Source organism: Hyperolius riggenbachi, chromosome 9 (assembly GCF_040937935.1).
Source record: "Hyperolius riggenbachi isolate aHypRig1 chromosome 9, aHypRig1.pri, whole genome shotgun sequence".
NCBI lineage: Eukaryota > Metazoa > Chordata > Amphibia > Anura > Hyperoliidae > Hyperolius > Hyperolius riggenbachi.
In genome coordinates this window covers 120,840,067-120,862,890 of record NC_090654.1, presented here as the reverse complement: position 1 = coordinate 120,862,890, position 22,824 = coordinate 120,840,067, and the positions used below count along the sequence as shown (strand labels likewise).

Sequence of the window (22,824 nt, the reverse complement as noted above, 5' to 3'; positions counted from 1 at the left end):
CCACGTAGATAAATGTAAATGGCTTGCTCCCATTCGGGTACTCACCACCGCCCATTAGAGGGGAGATGAATAAATGAGAACCCAGTTCCCATTGATTAATCTAAGTCCCTGTGCCATTGATCGCCTGCATTAATGAGATGCCGAGATCATTGTAACTTCTGGAGTAACATGTCCACGCATTACTTCCTGTTTAGCGTACTTATAGTATGCTAAAAGGAAATAATGCACGAGGACAACTTGTGGCCAAATAGTAAAATTACACCTACATTCATTAATTTTTAATCAAAACATTTAAACAAAATGTCCCACTGTTACATTTAAAATTAACCCCTTACCTCCCACCCTCTCCCATAGTTACCTAAATAAATGATATGTATATTAAAAAAAATGACAAATTAAAAAAAATATATAATTAGTTACCTTAGGGACTGAACTTTTTTTTTAATAAGTATATCAAAAGGGTATATTAATGCTATTTATGAAATTATGGGCTTGTAATGAGTGATAGACACGAAACTGAAAAGTGCACCTTTATTTTGTAAATAAAATATTGGCGCCATACATTGTACTTGAGAAATATTTTAAACGCTTGTATAACTGGGACAAATAGGCAAATATATTGTGTGGCTTTTAATTATGGTAGCATGTATTATTCTAAAAATATAATGGCCGAAAACTGAGAAATAATGCATTTTCTCCATTTGTTTTTCTTTTTTTTCCAGTTAAATTGCATTTAGAATAAAATAATTCTTAGCAAATGTACCACCCAAAGAAAGCCTAATTGGTGGCAAAAAAAACAAGATATAGATTGTTTCATTGTTATAAGTACCGTGTTTCCCGTAAAGAGTAAGACATCCCCTGAAAATAAGCCCTAGCAGGAATTCCTAGCATGCTTGAAATATAAGACATCCCCCGAATGTAAGCCCTAGCAGCAGCCCACATGACACCAGCAAGTCATGCTCAATACAAAGCCTGGATACAGGAGAGTAGCAGTATAATGTGAGTTCTGCAGTCCTGTGTATGAGTGTCAGGCAATTTTTGTTTTTGTTGGAGCCAGCCTCCTGATCTGTCGTGATAAGCATCAGCAGCACGTCACCTCTTCACCTCTTCCCAGGACACACAGCTTATCCTATTATAGCTCTGGGGAGCCTGACAGAGTTCTCTGCCTGCAAGAAATAGACTCTTAGCCACATGATCAGCAGAATCAGTTTCTTGTAAGTGAGAGCAAATATCTGCAAACCACAAGCTCTGTGCATGCTGCTTGTGTTTCAGCATGGCATGCAGTATATACATTTTTTACAGGAAAACTACCATTGGCCCGCAATGGTTACACCAAAATTGCAAACGCGGAACCTGCAGCATTTTCAGAGCGATTTGAGTTGCAAAATCACTTGCGGTGGTTTAATAGTGATTTGGCAATTGCTAGTGGGCATCCAGCCTAGCAATGTGCTCACTGTTTAACTGTAATGCTGGGGGGGTCATACTTTCTGACCACCCAGCACAACAAGGCTAAGAGCTGGATAAAGGAAGAGGCTACAGAGGCTGCCCAGAGTAACTGCAGCTCTGGGCTTCTGATAAGACGCAATGGCAGCGTAGTGCGATGTTGCGCTGCTCTTGCGATAGTAAACATTCAGACAGATACAAGACAGACTGGAGTAAGGTAGCCAATAGCAACCACAGCAATGGCTACCTTGCAAGGACAGGACTAAGAGGACAGAGGCTGACAGAATGAACGCTTGCTAATCTAGTCACTGCCTCAGTGACAGCAAGCATTCACAAAGACAAGAGTGAGGTAACGTTCCTGTGATTGGCTGCCTGCTCTCCCCTTCACTCTATATGTTTCAGCCGTGTTAATGCGCAGGGAGGGGGGCCAGAGGCTGTCTCCTGTCACTGTCCTCGGCACCTCTCCTCCAGAGGCATGTGGGCTCCCTATCTGCTGCATCTGCCGCCCGCCGCCTGCAAAATTCTCCCTCTTCCCTGTGCTGAATATTGGGGAAGGATAAAGGAACTGCACACAGACTCCCTGAATAATGGTTCCAGGCGCTGCAGTTCCCTTCTATACTCTTTGCACTGCCTCTGGTGGTAGTGCAGAGAACAGATGGGAACGCCAGCACTTGGATACATTATTAGGTGAGTCTGTGCCTGCTGCCTTTATCCTCCCCGCTTTGCTCTGAATCAGTGCAGGGAGGAGGGGGATGTGGGGATTCTTTAACCTGGAGGGCACAAGATGGCCCCTGCCAGGAAAATAATATAAAGTGAAAATTAAAAGAAACTAAAATGTGGACAGTGCATTACATCTGATATGTAAGTAGAGCACGCATTTATCTACTTACATATGTATTTTTGTTGGGGGAATATGATGGCTAGCAGTTGTTCTTTAAGGCTGGGAGCCAGGGGCGTAACTAGAAATCATTGGCCCCCCCTGCGAAAATTTGGATGGGGCCCCCCCAGCTGTCGTTGCTGGAGGGAGGAGCACTGATGGTAGCTCAAGGTGAGGGGGAAGTTGGACCCACCTCCCCGCTTTTGTTTGTGCCTGTGCTGCGCCCCTTCCTGCGCTGCGCCCCCTCCTGTCACTAAAAATGTCCCCAGAGCCAGACCCCCCCCCCCCCCCAGGATTTTACCCTTAACGGACCGTTGTGGCTGCATCCCTTGCAGGGGCTATTGTTACTCCCCTGCACACTTATTTGAATTGCATGCGTTTGGCCGCATAGCTGAAAAGACATGCAAAATTGCACATAATGTAAGTCACAAGTTACAAATTGCAATGTTGTTTATTTTCCAATGTGATCTTCCTGTATACTGTTTTTGAATCACACGTAATTTGCATGCAATGCTTTCCCATGGGAAATAAAAAAAACGCATACTATTTGTATGCGTTTGTTAAAGAATACATCTGATAATATATTTTTCCTCTTTTTTTGAAAAGGGAGAATATTAAAAATGCAAAATGCAAACCAAAAATGCATGAACAATATAAGAAAAATTCAGGTGCAAAAATGCAAACACATACAAAAAAGAGATGTGGGAGACTTCAGAAGTCTTCGGGAGCCCCCTCTCCCTCGAATCCCAAGAAAAAAAATTGGGATTTGTAGATTCAAATCCCAACTGCATTTGGCTGCGCTCAAATTCGATGAATCCCCTGCCAACCGTGATGATGCGTTCCACCCGCACCTCACTGCCGCAAAGTTTACTCACACTGTGCTGCTGGTGCGTAGCCCCAGTGGACCGGAGAAGTGAAGACGAGTGGAGCAGAGGAGTGAAGAGTGGACTGGAGGCGTGTACAGCAGACCCAACTCGTCCTGGATGCAGGTAAAGTATATTCCTATACTGGGGTCACCTATGCTTGGCTACAGGTGGCACATATATTTAGCTACCTGTACTGGAGGCACCTATACTTGGCCTACTTATAGTGGGGTCACCTATGCTTGAATACAGAAGGCACTTATAATTAGCTACCTATACTAGGGGCACCTATACCAGAAGCTACCAATACTGGGGGCACCTATACCAGAAGCTTACCTATACTGGGGTCACCTATACCAGAAGCTACCTATACTGGGGACACCTTTGCCTGGCTACCTATACTGGGGTCAACTTTACCTGGCTACCTATACAGGGGGAAACTATACCTGGCTACCTACAGTGCTGCCCATAATCATTCATATTCCTGGCAAATTTTGACTTAAAATTACTTTTATTCAACCAACAAGTAATTTTTTTTGACAGGAAATGACATATGTGTCTCCTAAAAGATAATATGATGTACAAGAGGCATTATTGTGGGGGGGGGGGGGGGGGAAACATTTCTCAGCTTTTATTTACATTTGAGCAAAAAGTGTCCAGTCCAAAATTATTCATACCCTTCACAAACTGTCACAGTCGGTGGGAAAATCCAAAGTTCTTTACCATTCCAAATAGCCCAAGCTGTTCTTAAGCATCCTAACTACCCTGATTAATTGGGAACAGCTGTTTTTACCAACTCAACAGGTGAAAAACAGGAGCTCTCTGCAGTTGGTTTGTGGAGAGTCATGACTAAGACAAAGGAGCTCAGTAAGGACCTGCGGCTGAGCATTGTGGCTGTTCACAAGTCAGGAAAGGGCTACAAGGCCATTTCTAAATGTTTTTAAGTTCCAGTGGCTACAGTGCAAAGTATTAAAAAATAGATGTTCCGCACTGTGGAAAATCTCAGAGGACATGGTCATAAGCAACAGTGACATCTGTGCTGGCCAGGAGGATAGCGAGAGAGGTGAAAAAGAATTCAAGGATCACCATCAAGGCCATCCTGGTGAATCTGGGCTGTGCTGGTGGCAATCTCACAAGGCAGACAATCCAATGGTCACTGCACACTGCTGGCTTCCACGAATGCAGACCAAGGAAAACGCCACTTCTCCAGATAAGGCACACAAAAGCTCACTTGGCCTTTGCAAATGCTCATCTGGACAAAGAAGACGACTTCTGGTATTCTGTGTTGGACAGCGCTGTATACTGGGGGCACATATGCCTGGCTACCTTTACCGGGGGCAACTATACCAGAGATCACACAATTCTTATGTGCAGGATTCGTGAGATTCAAAAAGTTCAAGATATTCAAGAACATTTTTAGATTTGAAATCAAAGAAATTATGCATTTGTCCCACCTCTAGTGTAAAGAACAATCAAGTTTTTTTTTTAACAATCTTGCGGGTGCTGAAGGTGATAGGATCACCTCCTGATTTTAGATCTTGTCAGCACTTAAAGGGAAGATCCGTGGGGGAAAAAAACCAAGTTCTACTTACCCTGGGCCTTTTTTTTGTCCTGTGATCTTCCCTTCAGGCTTCTTGCACACAGGGACGTTACAGGCGCACGTTAGTGCAGCCTGTAACGCTCCCCCAACGCACAGCAATGTAACACAAGTGGGCTGTTCACACTGTCCACGTTGCGTTACATTGTAACGCAGCAAAGTGCTGCATGCTGTGCGTTCTACGCGGGTAAGCCGCGTTAGACTGTTTGCACATGCTCAGTCATGTTGGGGAAGAGGGGAGAGCGGCTGGGCACATGGCTAATTAATATTCACTGCACTCAGTGAGGTGCAGTGTTTACTTCCAAGAGCGGCCGCTCTGTGCGGCGATTGGCCGGGCGGGACCACGTGATGCTGCATCACGGACGCCAGAGTGAGCTGCACAACGCAGCTCACTCCGACGTCCACACCAGAGAGCACCAGGCGTTATGTTAGGCTCACGTTATGTGCCCTATAACATCCCCTAAACGCAACGTCCTGGTGTGTAACTTGCCTCAAAGTGTACCTGAGATGGGGGATTTACACTTTTTTATACATACACGGGGCTTCCTCCAGCCTAGAGTGACCATATTTTTGTGGGTCCAACCTGGGACGGGGGGGGGGGGGGCGAAAAGTGGGAAGGAGTGAGGAGCACGCAGCGGCGAAGACTGGGGGAGGGGGGCTGCGGCGCGCGCAGCGCGCCGCGCCGAAAAAATGGGCGTGGCCATGACATTGTATGGGCGGAGCTAACGTAATGATGTAACAGCGAGGCATAAGAAAGCAGTGTTTACGCCATGATGTGGACAAACGAGACTTTGTATCATGGGTGTGCAGAAACTGTGTGATGCTAATAGTATACCGTAACCACAAAGCAGCAAACATAGCCATCTATGACCATTAAATAATAAATGCAGTAACAGTTACCCCGGACACCAGAAAATAAACGCAATAGGCAACATGTCAGTATAAAATAAATGCAATGCGGGCAAACATGTCAGTACAAAATAAACGCAATGCGGGCAACATGTCAGTACAAAATAAACGCACTGCGGGCAAACATTTCACCAGAAAAGAAACGCACTGCGGCCAAACATTTCACCAGAAAAGAAACGCACTGCGGCCAAACATTTCACCAGAAAAGAAACGCACTGCGGGCAAACATTTCACCAGAAAAGAAACGCACTGCGGCCAAACATTTCACCAGAAAAGAAACGCAATGCGGGCAAACATTTCGCCAGAAAAGAAACGCACTGCGGGCAAACATTTCACCAGAAAAGAAACAATGCGGGCAAACATTTCACCTGGAAAAGAAACAATGCGGGCAAACATTTCACCTGGAAAAGAAACAATGCGGGCAAACATTTCACCAGAAAAGAAACAATGCGGGCAAACATTTCACCTGGAAAAGAAACAATGCGGGCAAACATTTCACCTGGAAAAGAAACAATGCGGGCAAACATTTCACCTGGAAAAGAAACAATGCGGGCAAACATTTCACCTGGAAAAGAAACAATGCGGGCAAACATTTCACCTGGAAAAGAAAGCATTTACTCACCTGGCAGAAGTGTCCGGCCTCTGGCGCGCTGCTCCGTCCCGGGACCGTCTTCCTCCTCCTGCTCTTCTCTCCCGCGCTGACAGGGCTACGGCAAGATGGCGCCCGAAGCCCTGTACTAGTGACACAAATAGGTCTCCAGTACAGGGCTTCGGCAGCCATCTTGCCGTAGCCCTGCTCGCCTGCCGGTGTCGGAAACAGACACCGGAAGACGAGGCTGGAGCGGGGCTGCGGGCAATGAACTGGCACGGCGTCTATAGACGCCGCTGCCAGTTCATTGAGGAGAGAGTGGCCAGAGTCCCGAGGCCGGGACGTCCCGCTGCTGAAAGCGGGACGTTTCCCGGGACCTCATTAAGCCTGGGACAGCGGACCCCGAATCCGGGACGTGTCCCGGGCAATCCGGGACGTCTGGTCACTCTAGCTCTGACTGAAGTCAGACTGGATTAGCTGCATGCTTGTTTCAGGTGTGTCATTCAGCCACTTCTGCAGCCATAGAGAGCAACAAGGCTGCCAGGCAACTGGTATTGCTTAAAAGAAAAATCCATACCCCTCTCAGTTTAGGTTCCCTTTAAACAGCGGGGGGCGGGGCAGACTGCGACAGGAATCCAGTTGTTAGCCAATTCAATGCAGGCAGAAGACAGGGAGGGAGGGGAGCAGTAGCAGCAGGGCAGAGCAGGGCGGCGGTGGGCCGAGGACGGAACACTGATGTCACATACTCCCGCAGCTGGGACGTCCTGCATCTAAAAGTGGGACTTTTCCTGGGACCCAAGCCAGCCTGGGACAGGGGACCCCGAATCTGGGACCCGTCCCAGGTAATCTGGGACGTATGGTCACTCTATTTCCAGGCTGATCGCTCCTTTGCCGTCCTCCTGCACTGACTGGATCCTCAACAATTCCCCCCACCAAGGCCCCCATCACAGGTTCTCTTTAATGCTAGATTATCCTATTTTGGAATCCCCCAAGAAGTCCTGCATTAATTCCTGCTTTTTACATACCTCTACAGCACAACATAATTTGCATGAAAAGAGAAAAATCTGATCATCTACAATTTTCTCTGCAGTAATTTTAATTTAGAATAAAAAAGTAATACGCCCTTGTTGAAACTAATACCCTGCTTTCTGTTTATGAGCTACAAGTTAGCACAGGACATTTCATGTGATTTGATCTTGTTTTGCCAGTGCCTGTTCCACAACAGAACTCTATTCATATCACAATGCAAATTCCTTTCAAAAAAAAAAAAAAAAGTCTTATGAAGACTCCTATGCTGCAGTACTAGGAAATCAGCTCATCACATATCTCAGGGCTGTATCACTGACGGCCAATGCACTGGAATGTGCAGGTGTGCGGGGTTTTATTTTAAAGTGAATTGATTGAAGGATCGTGGCGTGGCTTATTTGGAATACGCCAGTGAAGCGCGTAAGAACAGGCGGGGTAAAACCTAAAAGTCAGCCTTTGTGGGTGTGGCTCTGCTAGCTGTGGTTTCGTGTATGTAGTGGGTGCTGGCCGGGTAGCACCAGGATCGCGGGATGATGGAGGAGAGCGCACCGGTGAGTACAGTAGCCTGACCACTCTTTCTGTATATTCTCTGTAACTTCTCATAGAGGTTAATTGTACGTACAGCAGACTGGGAGATGCATGCATTATATTGTTATTAGTTTTATGGATCGCTGCAAAATGAGTGAGAAGTAAAGTCACGATCTGCTCTGATGCTATGGATTAGGGAGTGCTGGATTACAGACGTGTGTGATGGAGAGCAGCAGACAGCTGGTAATTGTCACACGTCAACTTTCTCTACATCTAATTAGGAACTAATCTGGCCACTTCAGAAAATTACTTTAGTGCTGTAGGTCAGCATAGCTGCCTAACCGGTGCATTCAGCAATACTGCAGTGCTTCAGGTATAAGAAATGTTAACAGTAAGTATATGAATTAGATAGAAGTTAGGCGATAGTGACCGATTGGGCGGACGATTGTTCGCTAATCCAGTGTGCGTGCAGCGTCTACCTGACGTGACTTGAGGATCCGACATGTCGAATCCTTAACGTCACCCGACGTGTCATATCCTAAACAATGCTACAATTGCATTTTTTTCCGCTCCCTCCACCCTTGGGAAGTCACTCTGTCATGCGCCAATCATCGTCCCTCCACCCCCCCCCGTAGCAACACCGCATCTGTGCAGTATTGGGCCATGAATGGAATCATTTACCTGATCCTTGATGGGCGATAATAATCGAATGCGTGTACCTAGCTTCATTGTTCCGTACAAAAATTGTTCAGGGAGTTTTCATACACGTTGTGATGCTCTTGTCTTCCTCATGATCATTGGGTATGCATGGATTTAAAGCGTATTCACAATCATGCCTCCAGAACTTGGAGATGTGGGCCTCTATGTCGTGCCCCAAGCATTAATGCCAATTACAGAATAAAATAAATAAGAAAATAGCTTTTTAGCAAGTAAGAATATTTTTACTATAAAAATGTGATATGCAGATATGTTCTGTCTGCCTGCCAACGGTAGACTGAATTGGAACACTTAAAAGGGCCTATATATAAGTGGTAATTGCTGTTTGTTTGCTCTTCACTTTTGAAAATGTGCTTTTATTATAAAAGGATGAACAGACTTTGTACATCCATTGCCCTTGCAGCAAAATTAAAAAATTCTAATTAAGCATCTAATCCCTCTAATCACTTTCTCAGACTCTTCATGCTCCCGTTCCCTAGTGCCCTCCCTTTTATATACTACTGGCCCTTCTATTGAATACAGTTTGCAGGAAGTGGTCATGCATGTGTGCTTTTGAACTGGGCATGCCCGAGTTCTGAACTGCACATGCCCAGTAAAAGGCAGTGCTCGTGCGTGGAAGAAGTGGCTGAGTGCTTTCTTTCACTGTGCATACACAGCTCCGATCTCACGCATGCCTGATTTAGATGCGTTTGTTCACAGCTCTGTGAACTTCCAGGACACTGTGAACAGAAAGCTTCCTGGATTGGGTGGAACCCTGAAGACAATAGGCAGCAAGAAGAGAGTCAGGACTAGTACTTAGTGGACCTCCAGCTGCAGCCTTTACTTGCCAGAATAACTAGTGGTATGTGGCCCATTGACTTGCATTTTAGCAGTAGTTGTGCAGCAGCTGGTGAATAGGGTAGTCTATGGTGCCATTCCCGTTCCGATTAGCCTGACCGCCACGTTGGGGTTCTTTCACATGGATAGCTAAAAGCATGGCCAATGCTATGCAAAGTGTCACTGTGAGTAAAGCTTTCAGTACTGATGTGATCTGGTGCAGTAGTTGTTGCCATATATTCTGTATGCATTGGAATATTGGTGAATTCAAGGAGAAACTTAAACATTGTATGTGAGCTTAAGATCTGAAGCATTGGGGTGATTGAGTTGTGAGATTGCTTTAATAAAATGGTTGTAGATAATGAGAGATGTTTGCTGACAAATGGACAATGGCTTCCTATTGTTTTAGGGAGACGTTTCTTCCAGTTGTGGTTAATGATTACCTGCACATGATTATACAGTTTTATGCAGGTAAGCTGGCAGGGATTGCCACTTGATACCTTGGGCAACAGTGCAGAGCTGACACTGTACAGATGCGTTACTAGCCTCCAGGCTAGTGTTGTGTCTGTAGCTATGGAGGGAGGCAGAGGGACAACGAGGGAGGAGTTTACCATGGGCGAGGGAGCCGGGAGAACAATTTGATCAGGCGGTGCTCGGGCGTTAGGGATCTCTATTGATCCTGCAAGATATAATGCTTACAGTGCAGAATGTTATTTATTAGCAATCTATGGAAGCACATTATAAGCAAGGTAAAAGCCTGTACTCAAAGATTGATAGATCAATGTACTATCATATAGAGAGGGTAGTGGGCGAAGATGCAGGCAGGCCCGGTTTAAGCAACAATGGGGCCCCAGGGCAAAATAAACCTGGGGGGCCCCCCAACAGATACCCCAGAGCAAAAATTGGCATTAAGGGACCTTTTTTGCAGCTGGTATAGTCAGGGTTTGAAGCCCCAATCGGTCGGAGCTCCACATTCTGGCTACCCCAGCCTGCATGGGGGACAAGGGGTTAAAAAGTTTCAGGAGGGGGGACCCCACATAATTAAAAAAAAAAAAATTCCCACACTCTAAACATAAAAAAAAAATTGGGAAAATAGGAAAAAAATGCCAGGGATCTTCATACAGCCATATTGCGGCTGTATAGCTATCCCTGGCCAAAGCGCTGCAGCTGCGTATGGACCCCTTGGAAACCCAGTCAGGAAATGTATAGCTCTTTCTTTTGATACATGTAAAATTACACTACTGTAGGCACTAAAAGTGACATTTACCTCATTTAAAAGTATACTTTTTTCCTTCGAAACTTTAAAATCGATTTTCTCAAAAACTATAAAGTCTTTTTGAAAAATAGTTCTTTCCTCTTATTTCCAATGATCTCCTTAACATATCCAGCAAATTAAGGGTTTCTAGAATTTAAAGGACTTACGAGCCCAACACGGTAAAAAAGATCTGTACCTGTATGACGTTGGAAGGCACGGAGGACGGCATCCGCGCCCTCCGTGCAGCTCCGCTGGGTCCCCGCTGCTTAGCTGGACCCCGACCCCACAGCCCGGGTCGGGCTCCCCTGCCTTCTCAAATATGGCCGCCGGAGGAGGCCGCGGCTGCGCAGTCCGCACCGCCGCGAGTGCGGCTGCGCAGCTCTAGGGCCTCCCTCCCCGATCCACGCTACGTAGCGTGGATCGGGAGGGAGGCCCTAGAGCTGCGCAGCCGCACTCGCGGCGGTGCGGACTGCGCAGCCGCGGCCTCCTCCGGCGGCCATATTTGAGAAGGCAGGGGAGCCCGACCCGGGCTGTGGGGTCGGGGTCCAGCTAAGCAGCGGGGACCCAGCGGAGCTGCACGGAGGGCGCGGATGCCGTCCTCCGTGCCTTCCAACGTCATACAGGTACAGATCTTTTTTACCGTGTTGGGCTCGTAAGTCCTTTAAGGTGGATTTGCTATTAACCATTAAAGTCGGCTGGTTTTTAAATGTGTATTTTTTTTCCTTTGAAACTTTAAAATCGATTTTCTCAAAAACTATAAGGACGATTTGAAAATGTTTTTCCTCTTGTAGCCACTGGGGGCCCCTACAAGCTCTGGGGCCCTGGGGCCGCTGCCTCCTTTGCCTCTATGGTAGCGCCGGCCCTGGATGCAGGAGGCTCCCTGCAGTAATGGAGGGCCAAGCATTTGCTGCCTACTTGTCACCTCTTTTTAACAGGAATTCCTATTCCTGTATATTACTTTAAAATGACTTCAGTGATAATTAACAATCATTTTTGACATAAAAATGTTAATGTCTGTACTTGGTTGGGGCGTGCAGCCAGATCACTTGAGATAATAGATTGAACATCTTGATGACCAGTGCCTCCCTGTGTTATAAATTAACCAGACGTCAACAAGAAATTTTCCACTACTTGATCATATCTCTGCTATGTGGTACATATCTGAATATTATTATTTTACTAGTGCACAGTGTTGTCTTACCTTGCTGGGCAGAGCTGCAGATTATGTTGTCTATCTTTCATGAGAAGGCGGCCATCTTGCCTTTCAGAAATTTCGGAAGTTACAGCGGAATTAATGTTTCTGAGTTATTGAAAAGGACTGGTCTTAATATTGACCCTTGAGGGACTCCACTGCTAACAGTTTCCCATTTTAAGTATGATCCATTTACAAAAATTCTGTGCTTTCTGTCACTTAAAGAGACACTGAAGCGAATAAATTTCGCCCTTTTTACATTATTATTCGCTTCAGTGGTCTCAGCACAAGTAAACTACCGCATCCCCGGCGCAAAACGAGGGGTTTAGACCCCACAAATCGCCGGGCGAACATCCACGACCAACTTGGTCGTGGATTTTGCTGCGCTAAAAGGCAGAGCTTTCAGCCACAGTTCTGCCTCTCCTGACGTCAATCGGATCTCCGCCTCTCCCCGCCCCTCTCTTTGAAGGAAGAGTGAGAGGGGCGGGGAGAGGCGGCGATCCGCCACGATTGACGTCAGGAGAGGTAGAGCTGAAGCTGAAAGCTCTGCCTCTTTCAGGAAATGCCGGCCAGATTGCCCCCCAGGGATTTGGGGGGTTTAAAGCGCTCGCTTAGCGGCAGGGATGTAGCGGTTTACTTGTGCGGAGAGTACTGAAGCGAATTATAAGGTAAAAAGGGCAACATTTATTTGCTTCAGTCTCTCTTTAAAGGCTACCTGAACTGATGTGTGACATAAAGAGATAAACATAGGTACATATAGAAGTAGTCCTACTGAGTATTTTCTGTTTTCCTGTAGAGCAAGATTTAAAAAAAGTAGTTCTTACAATTCAATTAAGAGGGATATGGAGGCTTTGGATGTACTCATATCACCTATCTGAACGCAGGCACATGAGTATTTCTGAAGTCTGCCGAGGAGTACCAAAGGTGCGTAAATTCAACGGGGGACAAGGGTGGAAGTAAGGGGATGTAGGGAGAACCGGGAAGGCTGTATGGGATCCAGAACCTTCCCTCTTCATAGGTAAGTATCTAACCTGAAGCAAGCTTTCTCACTTCAGGTACACTTCAAACAGTGTTGCCAACTCATCCCTTTAATTACTGACCCATCTAAGTTATACAGGTTCTGAGGCTACTTACACATAATCAGTGCCTTACCTGCATCTACCTAGCCACGAAACCTGTATAATGCATATGTGTCAGTAATTAAAGGGATGAGTTGGTAACACTGACTTCAAAGTGGGCTCAACTGAGAACGTCCTCTCTGCTCTAAAAGATACACAACAGCATAAAAACATTTAAACAAAAACATTTCTTTGTTACAGCTGATAAAAATCCTAAAATAAATCTGCGCTGTTTCTACTTCCTGATTCATGGAAACAGACATATTGTTAACATCCAGTGCTTTCAAATGAACGTATCTGCCTTATCTGCCATAGGGAGTCATGTGACACAGGAGGAGATCAAATTACAACTTGTGATTAGACACAGATGAGGGGTAATTAAACAGGCTGAACTCTCTAAATACATACAGGATGCATTTCTCTATGTTTTCTTTTTGTCCTGTGCAAGAGTTTAGGTCCACTTTAAAGGAAATTTTAAAGTGTACCAGAGATGGCAAAAGTAAAAGATTTGATACTTACCCGGGCTTCCTCCAGTCCCATAAGCACCACTGAGTTCCTTGTCGTCCTCCCGAGTGCTGCTGTTCTTCTGCTAGTGGTCCTGGTAATTTGAGTCAGTTGTGCCATGCACAGAAGAGCCCGACTCGTGCGGCTGAGACAGTCACTGGAACCGCTAGCAGAAGAACGGCAAGACTCGGGAGGACAGCGAGGGACTCTGTGGTTCTCCTTCTTCTGGCACGAGTCTGGCCGTGCTGCAGTAATGGAAGCATGGCAGCACCTGCGCAGTAGCACAGAGCCACTCATGCTTGAAGGCGCAGTATGGCGGGGCTTGTGCTTGAAGCGGAGTGCTGCCTAATGCGGTTGGAGGATCGGAGGACGTCATGGGAAGCCTCTACAGTATACAGAGAGTATGTGACGTTTGACCCATGTGTCAGCTGAACGGTGGGATGATGCAATCCAAGCAGGTAGTTCAGGTTTTTAGTCCAGGTTTGCTTTAATCAGTTCTCTATCCTCGTACACAAATTTTGCCCTAGTGCCTTGCCTATATCCCTAGCTTCTGCACAACACAAAACTATCATGCAGAACATTATAAAAAGCCTTTGCAGAGACCAAGCACGTTGATTGCTTTCCCAAGTTCTACATTTGCATTCACCACTTTATAAAAGCTGAGTATGCTGATGAGAACCTGTCTTTAGTAAACCTATGCTGTTAAACTGAAATGAAACTATTCTGTGCTATATTATTTAGTATAACATCCCTAAGATTATCTTAAAAAAAAATATATATATATATATAGTGTACGTGCCCCAAGCTAAACAGCAATTCTGTAGAGTGATAAGAAAACTCTCACCTGCTGAAAGGATCACCAGCTATCATACTGGGTGATAGTGACTGACCCTCTGTATGGGACTTATGAAACTTTAACTAATTTTCTCTTAGGGCCATTTGGGACTGTGCACATAATGAACGCAACAGTGCTGAAACGTGCGGTGCGACTGCAGTAAAGCATACAATACATTGAATGTATGCTTTACTGCCAATGAAAACATTAACGATTAACGCACAGCATGCTCAAAACCTGCCGCACCGGACTCAGTGGGAAATCCTCATAGAAATATCATTGCATTGTGTTTTGATGATATCGTCCATTGTGACTCAGAGTGTGGAAGGGCCATTAAAGTACGTTTTTACTAAGGAATAGAGCAGTCAACTTGCACTCATATGAAATCTTTAGACATGCCAGTCCATACGTCAGTAATAACCATTGGCTTGTTTGGCAGGTCAGCAAGCTTCACCATTGTTGGTTGTCTGCTGGGCTATGTTTATCGCGTATGTGGATTCTCGCCACTCAGTCACTTTGGCGCTGGGTCAGCCGAATGACGGCTCACCCTGCTGCTGCACAAATTCTGGACGGCATTAATTACTATTCCCCCTCTGAGTTGTAGCAACTTGGAGGGAGGAGTAATTCGGGGTCCTACGTCAGACGTGCGCCAAAATAACCTGCTTTGATGTTTATCATCCCCTTAGTTATTACATTTGATGTAGATGGCATTTATGAACAGGCCTTAGAGACTGTCTCAGGGCCAGATAGGCTGGCTGAGGGAAGGTGGAGGGACTGCACTGATTTTCTAATATGGCTGTAGTTTCCTATGACAGATTTATAGTGTGTAAAGTGGAGGCCAGACAATTTGGCAGCCAGTTGAGTGCTGAATGTCATTTATCCACACTAAAATCTGCAGAATATTTTGGAAATGCGCTAGTAAAACAGAGTATTCATCATGGAATTTCAGGGCTACACAGACCGGCCTGTTTCATTGACTGTGTAATATATGACTTTATCTAGTGTCTCTGGCTGTACCAGGCATAACTTATCTGCAATCTGCTCTGAATGACTTTTTAGCACCCCTTTTATAAATGCTGTTTTGTTATCACTTGGAAGTACTTAGGTGTTTGTATTTAAAAAATTTTTTACAGAGGAACTTCAGGGAACTATCTTATCTCCAAATGACATTTGTTTATGTGGGTAACATGCAGAGAACCTCCGAACTTCCTGTCGGCTCTAAAAGATAAGCAGCAGCATAATCTTTACAGAAGAAAATTTCCTTGTTATAGCTTATAGAGCTCCTTAAGAGAAGCTGCAGTGTAGTTACTTCCTGGTTTACTTGGAGCACAGAAAGGGTTAAACTTCTGTGTTTACATAGTAACTTGGCAGACTCGATACGGCAGACAGCTGGGAGCTCAAATTGCACTAGCTCATTACTTGCTGAAAAGGTTGAATTAGACAGGCTGTTCTCTATAAACACATGCAGGATAGACACAGGGTGGTTTTCTCTATGTTCCTCTTCTCTCCTGGGTTCAGGTCCACTCTGAGAGGGTAAGATAACCCATACTTACCTAAGAAGAGGGAAAGCCTCTAGATGCTGTAGAGCAGCCTTTCTCAACCTGTTTACACTGTAGCAATCCTGCCAATAACTTTTGGGTCTCAAGGAACCCCTGCAAGTAATTTTTTGATCTTGAGGAACCCCTGCAGTTATTTTGCATGTGGAAACTGCCACTACCTCCTTTTACACTGCCACTCATTCTACTGTCTCCTTATTCTAGTACTTTTTAATCATGTGCACATAATTATTCTGACCCCCAATTTAGTGCTTCTTTTTCAGTACCCCCTATTATAATGTGCTCTATTATACTTCTCCCACTAAAATGGGAAATGCCAAGGAACCCCTGCAGAATGCTAAAGGAATCCTAAGGTTCCAGCGAACCCTGGTTGAGGAAGCCTGCTGCAGAGGCTTACCTCTAGATGCTGTAAAATTTTCCTGTGTCTTCCTCGCTGCTGCTTGCGGGGACCCTCTGGAATATTGGGGCGGTGCTCCTCTTTTGGCCTGTGCAGGCATGACCATACTCGGAGGACGGCGTGGGAAGCCTCTATAGCAGGGATCCCCAACCTTTTCCGGCCCGGGGACCACTTTCTGACCAAATATTTCTCCGGGGACCGGGGGGGGGGGGGGGGGGTGTTTGCGTGACCTAGTGGACAGTGTCGTGCGCAGCGGGTTATGGGGGGGGGGAGCTGGGGTGCGGCGGCATAGCTAGCATAGTTGCCCCAGAATAGGGTGTTTAGTTGCCCCAGTATGGCTAGTATAGTTACCCCAGTATAGCTAGTATAGTGTCCCAGTATAGCTAGTATAGTGTCCCAGTATAGCTAGTATAGTGACCAGTATAGCTAGTATAGTCCCAGTATGGGTAGGTAGAGCCCAAGTATAGCTAATATAGTGCCCAGTATAGGTAGGTAGTGCCCCAGTATAGTGCCCAGTATAGCTAGCATAGTGCCCAGTATAGCTAGTATAGTGCCCAGTATAGGTAGGTAGTGCCCCAGTATAGTGCCCAGTTTAGCTAGTATAGTGCCCAGTATAGGTAGATAGTGCCCAGTATAGCTAGTATAGTGCCCAATATAGGTAGGTAGTGCCCAGTATAGGTAGGTAGTGCCCAGTATAGCGCCCAGTATAGGTTGGTAGTGCCCCAGTATAGTGCCCAGTATAGCTAGTATAGTGCCCAATATAGCGTCCTAGTATGGGTAGGTAGTGCCCCTCTGCGGCCGCCGCTCCTGTTACCTTGTCCTATTAGATTCCCTCGTAGTCGCTCTCCTCTTAGTGGCATCTCCTATTACAGCAGCGAGCTCGGAGGCTGCTGTGATGAGCAGGAAGCGGTACAGCGGCTTCCTGTAGCGGCGATATGCATCGCCGTTACCATGGGAACTGTTGTACCGCTTCCTGCTCATCACAGCAGCCGCCGAGCGCGCTGCTGTAATAGGAGATGCCACTAAGAGGAGAGTGGCTACGGGGGAATCTAATAGGACAAGCGGCCGCCCGCTCATGATAAGGTAACAGGAGCGGTGGCCGCAGGGAGGGGAGGGGCAAGAGGCCAGACCTGTCGCGGCCCGGTGTCAAACTGCCAACGGACCGGCAGTGGGCCGCGGCCCGGTGGTTGGGGACCCCTGCTCTATAGGATCCAGAGGCTTCCCTTCTCTTAGGTAAGTATGTGTTTTCGTCCCTAAGGTTCGGCTCGAGTACACTTTAAAGAGACACTATAACTAAAAACACCACCCGGGGGATACTTACCTGGGGAGGGGGAAGCCTCTGGATCCTAATGAGGCTTTCCCTGTCCTCTCCCTCCATTCCAGCGCTGGCTCCTCCAAAACCTCAGCTGAAAAGCTTGTTGGCTGTGGGGTAGGCACAGGAGCGCCTGCAATATTTACTGTACCTTCCCTGGCTCCAGCGCAGGTGCAGTAGTGGGTTTCTAATCGGGCGTAGGCGGAAATAGCTGAGCCCAATCAGTAGAGCGGACCCGATCAAGCCTAGCTATTCCCGCCTGAGCCCAATCGGAAAACCGCTACTGCACCTGCACTTGATTGCTGTAGGTTAATATTTACCTCCACGGTGTTCGTGGCTTCAAGCACTGCAACGGAGAGATGGATGACGGGGGAAGCGCCTCATTAGGATCCAGAGGCTTCCCCTCCTGAGGTAAGTATCCCCCAGGTGGGTTTCTTTTTAATTACAGGCTTACTTTAAGGCCCGGTTCACATTGGCAGCTAAAACGGTTTGTTTAGCAGAGCAGATTGTAACGGATGCGAATGAATCCAATGTTAACCTATGGATCTGTTCACATTGCTCTGTTAGAACGAATCCATTAGGCACGCTTTGCCAAATGGACCGCAAGTTTGGGAAGGCTTCGAAAATTCCAGAGGGGCGGACATGTCACATTGTCTGCTCACTAATGGAACGGATCAAAAATTTAAACCCAATAAAAACTTTTTGTTTGTTTTGTTCATCAGTTTCATGCAAAGAATCGTCTTGTTAGTCTTACCCTGTCAATCTTGAGCATAAGGAAAAGGTTTATCCATATAGTGAGAAAGATAATAAGGTTCAGTTAGTATTTCAGTTTGTTAGCTAGAGAAGTGTAACACCCTGTGTCTGGGAAAGGGAAGCGTGGTTTGTTTTGAAAAGAGAAGGAAACCTAAAGAATAATGTGTTATTTGAGAAATATGTATGCATTTCATTATGTGTGAGAAAAAGCAAGGCTTGCATTAAATGTGTTGCCGTTTAAGTGTTTTAAACCACAACCATCTGGGCCACCGATGTTTTATTAGGGTCCTGCAGACTGTGGAAAAGTCGGAGAGTTGGGAATAGAGACAAGTTTCCAGCATGTGGCTGTCTTGGGCTTTCGTAGTCACTTGACTGTGAGATTACCTCAGCTTCTCGTGCATGTTATGTGTTTGTCATCCCTGTACTTCTCAGTTTATTACTATGACATTATAGGGGTGCTATAAACAGCCTGGTAAACAGGCACAACGCCACCCGCAAGGACGAAGCCATGTAAGGCGTCCCTAGGACCGACAATACAAGAATCTCACTGACGAAACATACTGGAATTTTTAACTTGTTTAAAAATCTCTGTGCATTTGAAAAGTAGAGCTTTACTTTTGTGTCGGACAAGGAAGGAAGTGTAAAAGGTCAGATTCAGACACATTTTATACATGTTGTAATTTCATGTAACATTATTTTAAAATAATTATCAATAAGAATTTAAAGCTTATCTGACCCATGTGATTCTTGAAAAATATCTTCAGTGTTGCTCTGGCACCTGCCCCCCTAAGGGCCCGTTTCAATTAGGGTCAAATGCAGCCTGAATCTGCCACGTTTCTCCGCAGGGTAGTCGGGCGGGGAAATGCTGCCAATCATGCATGGCAAAGCGATTCAGACTATGGCTTTGCACTAGCACAAGTGCCGCGGGCAATTACACTTAGGCCATAAGTGTAATGTGGCCTACCGAACTTTCTACAACATGGTCTGTTCCTGCCCCAAGGCTAACACTGATTGGGACCCAATAGTTTGTTCCCTGCATGATTGTATGGGTTTCCCATCTCAGTCTCTCTAAATTATGCTTGTTACCTGATTCTGTCTCCAACACAAGCACTCAGCAGTTCCTGTATGTCACTCTTAACTTAGCTCACAAGTTTTTTTTTTAACAAGTTCTGGATCTAACCGCATGTGCCCTTTTGTAGAGATTAGATCCAACTGGTAAATAACACCCCCCTTACCATGAAGCTAAATATCACACACGTGCCACATGCTATATGTCAGCGGTGTGTATAAAGGAGCGGGATTCCGGAGATGGATGGGCACGGGGCGATGTAGGCCAGGTAAGTATAAATGCTCACACAGGGGGCACATTTATAGACTGGGGGAACAGCGGAGCGGTGGCAGATGCGGGGAAGTCGTCCAATTCCCGAGAGATTTCATGCTAAAATCGATTGGGATTCGGCCTGCGATGCATGGGCAGCTGACAGATCTCTCTCTAATCAGATTCGATCAGGGGTTTCGTCGCTCGTCCCGATATGACGCACCAATACTGCTGCGAACCAGATCGACCACGACGGTGCAACATATTGCAGCATGTCTGATCGATACATACAACCATATGTAGTGATATGCCACAGCGCTGGTTTTCAGGTTCATAAGCACACTCCACTTCAGAGGTCCCTCCGTAGCACTGTCACAACCTGTGTGAGCACTCAAGTGACTCAAGGTTACGGGACACTGTGCGGAGGCTACAACAGGACAGGTAACATATAAATGCACACAGGGGGCACATTACATTGGGGGGGCCAGCGGCGGTGCGGGTGAAGCGGGCTCAGGCGATTCCCTGAAGATTTCATGCTGAAATCGGACGGGAATCGGCCTGTAATGTATGGACAGAATTGACAAGAGACAAATTTATCTCTAATCAGATTCGATTCAGAGATAAATTTGTCTCTTTGTCGAATCTGCCCATAATCTTTAGGTCTATGGGCACCTTTAGTGAAGATCTAATTAACTTGTATCAATACATCAGAGGGCAATATAAAAGCTTTGCAGACAAGCTTATTGTTTCTAGGCTACTGCAAAGGACTAGGGGATATGATCTGTGCATCGAGGAACATTTCTTTACCCTGTTATTTAGGAAAGCATTTTCTCTACAGTAAGAGTGATTAAAATGTGGAATATATTACCACAGGAAGTAGTTATGGCAAATTCTATATCTACATTTAAGGGGGGCTTAGATGCTTTCCTTGCGTTGAAAGACATCCATGGCTATAATTACTAGGTAATTCCCGGTGGTGTTGATCAAGGGATTGTATCTGATTGTCAGCTGTAGTTGGGAAGGAGGTTTTTTTTTCCCTTTTGGGGCTAATTGGACCATACTTTGTAAGGGTTTTTCGCCTTCCTCTAAACAACAGGGATATGTGAGGGTGCATGCTAGGGTTGTACCTTTTTTTCTGGTTGAATTCGATGGACGTTTGTCTTTTGTCAACCCAAAGAACTATGTAACTGTGACGCTTGCGGGGTAATCTCCCTAGTCAGCGTGCAATGCGCACGCTGATGCAGAGGAGATCGCACGCAAGCGCTGTACGAGAAACAGGAATTCCCCCAAATATAGTGGAGGAGAGAAAACAAACACAAGGTGGAGTTGTGGAGCACAGAGCAACCGTGCCTCTGTGCAACCCACAAATCCCAATGGACACTGGTTGCGGGTGCAACACATCGCAGCGCGTAAACTGCACAACTCAGAAAAGAGCAAGGACAGACTGGGTGAATTTCTGCCAATCTAGTCGCCACCCAGCGACGGCGAACATTCAAGAGCAGCACAGATAGATTGAGAGAGCTAATTGCAAGAACCGCGATGGCAGACAGATAAACAGAACAGGGTATAACAGCAAGAAAGGAATAAAGGAACACACAGTAAAATAAACAACGTAAGGAAAATAACAAACACTAGCTAAACGCGAACTCCGCACTCATTCGCAACAGAGAACGTGTTTAAGACACGGTCACCATGCGTAAGGCGCCCATGTGCCACCCTAACTAACAACAAGTAATACAAATGAACACAAATAGACTGAGACAGACAGAATGAACGCTTGCGACAGCAAGCGATCAACACAGACAAACAGATTGCGTAGACTCTTGCTAATCGGTTGCCTCACACCAGGCAACAGCAGGCGTAAACACAGGACAAGACAGACAGATGAGTGCAGCCAGTAGCCACTGCGGCTATGGTCTACACTCCAGGAACTCAAGGAGGATCCACTGCCGCTACCGCTAGGGCGAATGCGATCCACAAGGAACAAGACTGGAGGACCCACCGTCAGCCACCGTTGGAGACAATGCGGTCGCAAGATACAAGACAAAGCACGGCAGTACAAATGATACTGATCCATGCTAGAAGGAGCGCGCTAATCGCCACTCCAATAATAACTAGACTACGACAACCACCGATCAAGGCAACCAGGGAATATCGTTTACTGGAACAGGGGCTCGTAGCACCAGCCGTAGCTGTAGCTATGCAGAACAATGAAGTGAACAGGAAGCAGACTTTTAACCTGGTAGCATTCACTGAATGGAGATATGCAACTCCTGGCACAACTGAATGGTAATGAGACTGATCAGGAGCTGCAGGCAGACTGACAGAACTAGGTCTTAGATCCATGGCCAACAAAATAAAACTTGCAAGAATAGAATTACAACTGAGCAGAACAGCTTGATCGCAGAAACATCGCGGCCAGCAGGATAAGTCACAAACATGATCATGACAGGACATGATCCTGACGGTAACAATCAGATGCAGTAATCTGAAAATGCTTTATGTGTTTTACAGGACCAACTGCCTGCTTTATCAGGCCAATATTGAGTGCCTATTAAAGTCGATAAGTCTGTAGCTGAGTTTTGAGTGCCTCAGTAGAGAGGTGCTCAAAACTCGGCTGTAGGTTTCAGAAGGCACTGAATATTGGGCTGATGAAGGCAGTTGGTCCTGCGAAACAGGTCTCTATAGTGTCATTAACCTCCCTGGCGTTCTATTAAGATCGCCAGGGCGGCTGCGGGAGGGTTTTTTTTAAATAAAAAAAAACTGTTTCATGCAGCCAACTGAAAGTTGGCTGCATGAAAGCCCACTAGAGGGTGCTCCGGAAGCGTCATTCTGATTGCCTTTGGCGACCAGAATAAACAAGGAAGGCCGCAATAAGCAGCCTTCCTTGTTTTGCTTACATCGTCGCCATAACGACGAGCGGAGTGACGTCATGGACGTCAGCCGACGTCCTGACGTCCGCCGCCTCCGATCCAGCCCTTAGCGCTGGCCGGAACTTTTGTTCCGGCTGCGCAGGGCTCGGGCGGCTGGGGGGACCCTCTTTCGCCGCTGCTCGCGGCGGCGATCAGGCAGCACACGCGGCTGGCAAAGTGCCGGCTGCGTGTGCTACTTTTTATTTCATTAAAATCGGCCCAGCAGGGCCTGAGCGGCGACCTCCGGCGGTGATGGACGTGTATATTCGTCCATACCGCTGAGGAGGTTAAAGCTTTTTCAGATTAT

General features: G+C 46.4%; 1 protein-coding gene across 1 annotated transcript in view; it reads left to right on the top strand.

Annotated features, from left to right (window-relative positions):
* The first annotated feature begins 7,776 nt into the window (after positions 1 to 7,776).
* The window catches only part of PLEKHG3 (pleckstrin homology and RhoGEF domain containing G3), a 253,659-nt gene continuing 238,611 nt past the window's right edge, over positions 7,777 to 22,824 (top strand). Inside the window, exon 1 of the mRNA XM_068253443.1 lies at positions 7,777 to 7,855. The gene's annotated coding sequence lies outside the window, so the exon portion shown is untranslated. The remainder of the gene's footprint in view (positions 7,856 to 22,824) is intronic.